Raw genomic sequence first — 7,196 nt, 5'->3', positions numbered from 1 at the left:
GCATTCTCTCAACCAGATTCATGGAATGCATTTCAATTAACGGGTGTGACCTAATTTGTGGAATTTCTTTCCTCAATGCGTAAGAGCCGATCAGTTGTGACAAGGTAGGGGTGGTATACAGAAAATAGCCCTATTTGTTATTTTAAGACCAAGTCCAAATTATGGCAAGAACAGCTCAATGCAACGAGAAACAGCCCATTACTTTAAGACAGGAAGGTCAGTCAATGCGGAACATTGCACTTGAAGAAACGTTCTTAGTCTCCAAAACCAAGCGCTACGATGACTCATGAGGATCACCACAGGAAAGGAAGACCCAGAGTTACCTCTCTTGCAGAGGATATGTTCAATAGAGATACCAGTCTTAGAAATTGCAGCCCAAATGTGTTTCACAGAGTTCAAGTAACAGACACATCTCAACATCAACTGTTCGGAGGAGACTGCGTGAATCAGGCCTTCATGTTCGAATTGCTGCCAAGATACTACTTTCCAGAACAGACTATGGGAGGTGCACAGTACTACATGGAACTCATGCCAGCAGTAATATTAGATTTAAAAAACATAAAAATACACTGAAGCAACAGACACATGCATACAAACACACGATAACATACACACTACACCCATGTACGCTTGGATTTTGTGTTATAGATATGTGGTAGAGTAGAGGCCTGAGGGCACACTTACTACGATGTGAAATCTGTTATGAATGTATGGTAATGTATAACTGCCTTAATTTTGCTGAACCCCAGGATGAGTAGCTTCTGCCTTGGCAGCAGCTAATGGGGATCCATAATAAATACTGTGTGGGCTGAGTAGTACTGCATTGGCTGAGTCCTTATTTTTTTATTAAAATAATATTTTCTTAATTTTTTTTACTTTATTCTATATTCGAAACATACAATATACTTGCAGTGAAGCCGCTCAATAACTACATCATCCCAGTCGTCCAACAGATTCCCATTCAGAGCGACACACAGAAGCATCCAGGGTCAATTCTCTGCTCAAGGGCATGTTGAGCCCTCCCTGTGGCTCAGTTGGTAGAGCATGGTGTGTGCAACGCCAGGGTTGTGGGTTCGATACCCATGGGGGGCCAGTACAAAAAAAAATGCATGAAATGTATGTATTCACTACTGTAAGTCGCTCTGGATAAGAGTGTCTGCTAAATGACTAAAATGTAAATGTAATGTTGGCCGATCTACCACCAGTCCAAAAACGTGAACCCGAACCCTCCAAGATCCCCCCCCACAGTTCCCCAATAGCTGTCCCTCAACCATTCGAGACCCCTCCCACAGCCCCCCAGGAAGAAAAATAATAAAAAATAAAAAATACAATTAATTCCATTCCCCACCCCCAAGAACCCCCCAATGCACCAACAACCAAGAGAATGAACTAAAGAGAAAAAAGGAAAAGACAGAAGAAAACAGCAAACAACAACGCAATTTAAAAAAAAATACATTTAAAACAAAGGATATCAAGGACAGTTAAATCATAACAGCAACGCCAACTGTAAATGTTTGTGTGCATGTCTGGCACTATTACATGTATGTGTGTGTTCTTGCATGTGTTTATTTGAATGAGAGTGTGTGTATATGCATGTTCACAAACACTTGCACGGCATCAGCCTCAGGCAAACCGGCATTTGTTGTAAAAACACTGTCACTTAGTGTCATTCAAATGTACTTTTTTAAATGTTTTATTTAGACTTTTATCTTTGACCATCATTCTATCTCCCACACAGCAACTCCACTCCCACTTGGCTCCAATTCCACATACCAACACTCAGCTTCCCTCAGCCCATCCCATGTATCTCTGCTGGCCACCCACTTCGGGTTTCCACGCAACACATATCTTTCAACTATGCTGTGATGTTTAACGTACAATATCAATCTATGTAATTGAATAGAATCCTGAACCTGAGACAAGAAACAGGCTACCTGAGGGCAATACCAAAACAAATGGTCTATTGATTCTGTATCCTCACAACAAAATCTGTAGAGCTTCGATGATTTTATTACCCAAATATTCAGCATATTTTTTTGTTTTTTATGTTGGTAGCAAGAATTCTATATAATAATTTTAGCTGAAAAGCACAGTCTTGAATCTTGCATTTTATATATCAACTCAAATCTCTTCCCAACTATTTTGCAATCTGTATGGCGCAGTTGTCAACATCCTGGTCCTCAAATGAAACTTATATACTTTCCTATTTATGCTATTTTTATTCCTCCGCAAGTTTTGATCCTTTATGTTGGGCAGACAGACCAGTTCCCTACCTCCTCCCGCTGCCACTTGCCTCCTCCATTACAATGCTGTAATCAATTGGTTGTACTCTTGGATTGAGCAGACCTTTCCTTACAATTCTGATAACTCCATGAAGGCCATAATTCTACCATTCCAATTTACAATATCATTTATGAACAAAATACCCTGTTCAAACATATTTCCCATAAATACAGGTATTTTATCAACCAGCACATTTGACTTCAGCCATAATATGTGTTGTAATATTTGTTTTATCTTTTCAGGGGGGTGACATAGAAATTGTAGCCAGCTCTGCAATGCTTGTTTGAAAAAGAGAGATACTTTGAAAAAAGTAGCATTTTCAATTAATCCAAAATGAGACAGCAATCTGCACAAAGGCAAAATGGCAATTTTTAAAATCAATTTTTATGCCATTTTTCTCGTAAAAAAGCGATAATATTCCGACCGGGAATCTGCAATTAGGTAAACAGCCGAAAGAAAATATATCACTGGGTCGACTCGGGCACGAGCCTAAGCCCTTTGTCCTGTGATCGGCCACTTGGCAAAGGCGATAATGTGTTTCAGCCAGAGGCTACCTCGACATCGTTCAGGTTTTTCCCGGGCTCTGAAAGCCTATTGGAGCCGTAGGAAGTGTCACGTTACAGCTAAGATCCTGACTCTTCAATAAACAGAAGCAAGAACAACAACACCTTGTCAGACAGGCCACTTCCTGCATGAAATCTTCTCAGGTTTTTGCCTGCCATATGAGTTCTGTTATACTCACAGACACCATTCAAACAGTTTTAGAAACTTTAGGGTGTTTTCTATCCAAAGCCAATAATTATATGCATATTCTAGGTTAACCTGTTAGGGCTAGGGGGCAGTATTTACACCGCCGGATAAAAAACGTACCCGATTTAATCTGGTTACCACTCCTACCCAGTAACTAGAATATGCATATACTTATTAGATATGGATAGAAAATACCCTAAAGTTTCTAAAACTGTTTGAATGGTGTCTGTGAGTATAACATAACTCATATGGCAGGCAAAAACCTGAGAGATTCCTTTACAGGAAGTGGCCTGTCTGACCATTTATTGGCTTTCTTTGTCATCTCTATCCATTACAAAGGATCTCTGCTGTTACGTGACACTTCCTACGGCTCCAATGGGCTCTCAGAGCCCGGGAAAAACCTGAATGACATAATTCAAAGCCCTGGCTGAAACACACGAGCGCTTTTGCTAAGTGGTCTATCAGAGGACAAAGGGCTTAGGCTCGTGCACTGGCCGCCCCCGTCTTTCTGTTTTTCCCTCTATTTACCGAAACGCAGATTCCCGGTCGGAATATTATCGCTTTGTTACGAGATAAATTGCATAAAAATTGATTTTAAACAGCGGTTGACATGCTTCGAAGTACGGTAATGAAATATTTAGAAATCTTTTGTCACGACATGCGCCGTGCACGTGACCGTTATTTACCATTGGGATAGTGTCTAGAACGCACAAACAAAACGTCGCTGTTGGAACATAACTATGGATTATTTTGGACCAAACCTACATTTGTTATTGAAGTAGAAGTCCTGGGAGTGCATTCTGACGAAGAACAGGAAAGGTAATCAAACTTTTCTAATAGTAAATCTGACTTTGGTGAAGGCTAAACTTGGTGGGTGTCTAAATAGCTAGCCCTGTGATGCCGGGCTATCTACTTAGAATATTGCAAAATGTGCTTTCACCGAATAGCTATTTTAAAATCGGACATATCGAGTGCATAGAGGAGTAATGTATCTATAATTCTTAAAATAATTGTTATGCTTTTTGTGAACGTTTATCGTGAGTAATTTAGTAAATTGTTAGTAAATTCCCCGGAAGATTGCGGGGGGTATGCTAGTTCTGAACGTCACATGCTAATGTAAAAAGCTGTTTTTTGATATAAATATGAACTTGACTGAACAAAACATGCATGTATTCTATAACATAATGTCCTAGGTGTGTCATCTGATGAAGATCATCAAAGGTTAGTGCTGCATTTAGCTGTCTTCTGGGTTTTTGTGACATTATATGCTAGCTTGAAAAATGGGTGTCTGATTATTTCTGGCTGGGTACTCTGCTGACATAATCTAATGTTTTGCTTTCGTTGTAAAGCCTTTTTGAAATCGGACAGTGTGGTTAGATTAACGAGAGTCTTGTCTTTAAATAGCTGTAAAATAGTCATATGTTTGAGAAATTGAAGTAATAGCATTTCGAAGGTATTTGAAAATCGCACCACAGGATTCAACTGGCTGTTACGTAGGTGGGACGATTTGGTGCCACCTAGCCCAGAGAGGTTGTTTAAGTATCAAAAGTAAAAGTATAAATCATTTCAAATTCCTTATATTAAGCAAACCAGACGGCACCATTTTCTTGTTTGTTTTTTTATTTGAATACGGATAGCCAGTGTCACACCAACTCTCAGACATAATTTGCAAAGGAAGCATTTGTGTTTAGTGAGTCTGCCAGATCAGAGGCAGTAGGGATCTTCAGGGATGTTCTCTTGATAAGTGAGTGAATTAGACCATTTTTTCTGTCATGCTAATCATTCAAAATCTAACGAGTACTTTTGGGTGTCAGGGAAAATGTATGGAGTAAAAAGTACATTATTTTCTTTAGGAATGTAGTGAAGTGAAAGTTGAAATAAATAGAAGTAGTAAAGTAAAGATACCCCAAAATACTACTTAAGTAGTACTTTATAGAATTTTTACATAAGTACTTTACACCACCAGCTAATGGCCGACAGATCAGAGGCAGTAGGGATGACCAGGGACGTTCTCTTGATAAGTGTGTGAATTAGACAATTTTTACATAAGAACTTTACACCACCAGCTAATTGCGGACATCGGGATCTCTCGTTGGGTTAATGAGGCAACTAGTCACACCTGTGACAGATCCTTTAAAAGGAGAGGTGGAAGAGGTAGACCATAACTCACAGACAACAGAGTGACAACCAGTGAATCCCTTGGAAGAGTGCAGAAGGTGAGCTTGTGATATTATTTAGTAGACTAGCTGCCTCTCAAATGGCATGTTAATCTTATGTGGCCCTGGTCAAGTGTAGTGCACTATATATATATGACCCCTTTTTGTGGGTCGACCCCCTGAATTTAAGAGCATAGACTAATAGTTACCTTTGTAGTGAATAGAAGTCTCTGTCAAGATCTAGTCTGCTTCCCCTTCCCTGCGTAGTGCACTGTGGGCCCTCGTCAAAGGTGGTTCACTACATAAGGAATGAGGAGCCATTTGGGAAGGATTCATATTCCTTTGTGCAAGGCTCTTCAACCACATACAATAGATTAGATACCTGAATTTTAGTGGAAGAATCATTGCACGCCGTGTGGACGATACTCGCTTGTTGGGGTCCTCAGGACTGGGTTTAGCAATTGTTGCATAAGTTTTATACTTAACACAGGCTTTCCTCTCCTAGTACCCACAGCCATTCCAGATGATTTAAAATGCTCAACTAATCTCGCTCTTGTTCTCTCTCTCAGGAGACTATCACCATGGCGATATTGACCATCATTCTGCTTGTTAGCACAGCTTTTGCTCTGGGAGGTAAGAGTGATGTACCTCACACTTACTCACCAACATTTTAATATAGACGTTAGTGGGTGTGATCTGTCCTATTCACACACGTACGTATTAATGTTTTGTTTCATAACCAGTTGTCCCTTGGGCAGCCATTATCAACCGTGACACTGGAGAGAAGGTTGTCTTGCTCAAGGGCATATAGACAGATATTTTAACTTGACATTCAGGGATTAAAACTAGGAACTTTTGTGTTACTGGCCCAACTCTCTAACCGCTAGGCTACCTGCCACTCCTCTTGTTCCAGATATGTATATTGGTGTCTAGATGCTGGACTGAGGTATTCTGATATGAATGGTTTGATCATTCAACTGGATGTATGATTGGATTGTCAGGAAGTAACACTGACACAACTTAACCCCACTTTCAGTCTTAGTTTCATCAGCTGTTAAACAAAAGACAGAAACTGAATTGACTGCACAGGGCTTTTAAACAAGTAGCGCAATTTCAGTATTTAGCCAGGAAGTACCTAGGTTACATCTGAAATGGAACCCTATTCCGTATAAACTACTTCTGACCAGGGCCCATATGAGACGCAACCCAAGATTCCGGCATGCATGTGCTGCAATGTTATGTCCACATTACAATCAATCTATGTTACCTGTGTCCAGATGCTAGGATACGACCCATGACCCCCTGTGAGCGTGCTAGATATGCCGCGACACATGGCCCAATTGGCGCCTACATCCCCACGTGTGACGCCGCTGGACGATACACCCCTAAGCAATGTTCGGCCTCTACAGGTTAACACGGACGCACATATACACACACTAAATTCTCCAATTCAGTTGAATGTTACTATTTACTGTGTGCAACATGTCTATTTCTGGTAGGTTACTGTTGGTGTGTGACCACTACTGGACAGAAGATTCAGGGTACGGAGACTCCACCAGGCACTGCTATCAAATGCTAGCAACTGTTCCACCAAGGTGTGTGTGTGTGTATATACATACTCATTCAAAAAATGTTATCTCTTTGCAGCTGATATTGGATGTTTTTGTCTAATTGCAGATGAAAGGCGTTGGAATGAAGACTTTGAAAAGACGGACAGTGTTCTTTACTCTACGACAGGAACTGATTTACATCCCATATAAATACATGAAGAAATCCAGAGATTAAACTGTTGATTTACTTACTTTATTGTTGGTGTGATTATCTGAACCAGTACATTTCTGGGAAATGGAGGAAGGAGTAGGACTGTATTACCGTCAGTTACAAGAAATGAAGGCAGTCAAATTCCACGTGACCATATAGTAATTAGGCTTCTCCAAGCTCTGATGCTGGTGATGGTCATTAGTAGCCTACCGCACTTGCTAACTGCCTGGTACTCAGCACTCTATT

At 40.4% G+C, this 7,196-nt stretch overlaps 1 long non-coding RNA gene across 1 annotated transcript; it reads left to right on the top strand.

The window, feature by feature from the left end:
- Positions 1 to 5,131: 5,131 nt before the first annotated feature.
- LOC115189050 (uncharacterized) lies at positions 5,132 to 6,990 on the top strand. The gene is made up of 5 exons (XR_003876679.1): positions 5,132 to 5,249; positions 5,759 to 5,822; positions 6,467 to 6,598; positions 6,689 to 6,784; positions 6,867 to 6,990. It is a non-coding gene; the product is annotated as an uncharacterized LOC115189050 (long non-coding RNA).
- The last annotated feature ends 206 nt before the right edge of the window (positions 6,991 to 7,196 follow it).

The sequence above is a fragment of the Salmo trutta genome, unplaced genomic scaffold, assembly GCF_901001165.1.
Source record: "Salmo trutta unplaced genomic scaffold, fSalTru1.1, whole genome shotgun sequence".
Taxonomy (NCBI): domain Eukaryota; kingdom Metazoa; phylum Chordata; class Actinopteri; order Salmoniformes; family Salmonidae; genus Salmo; species Salmo trutta.
Note: the sequence above shows the minus strand (reverse complement) of the source record. Positions and strands in the feature narration are given on the sequence as shown.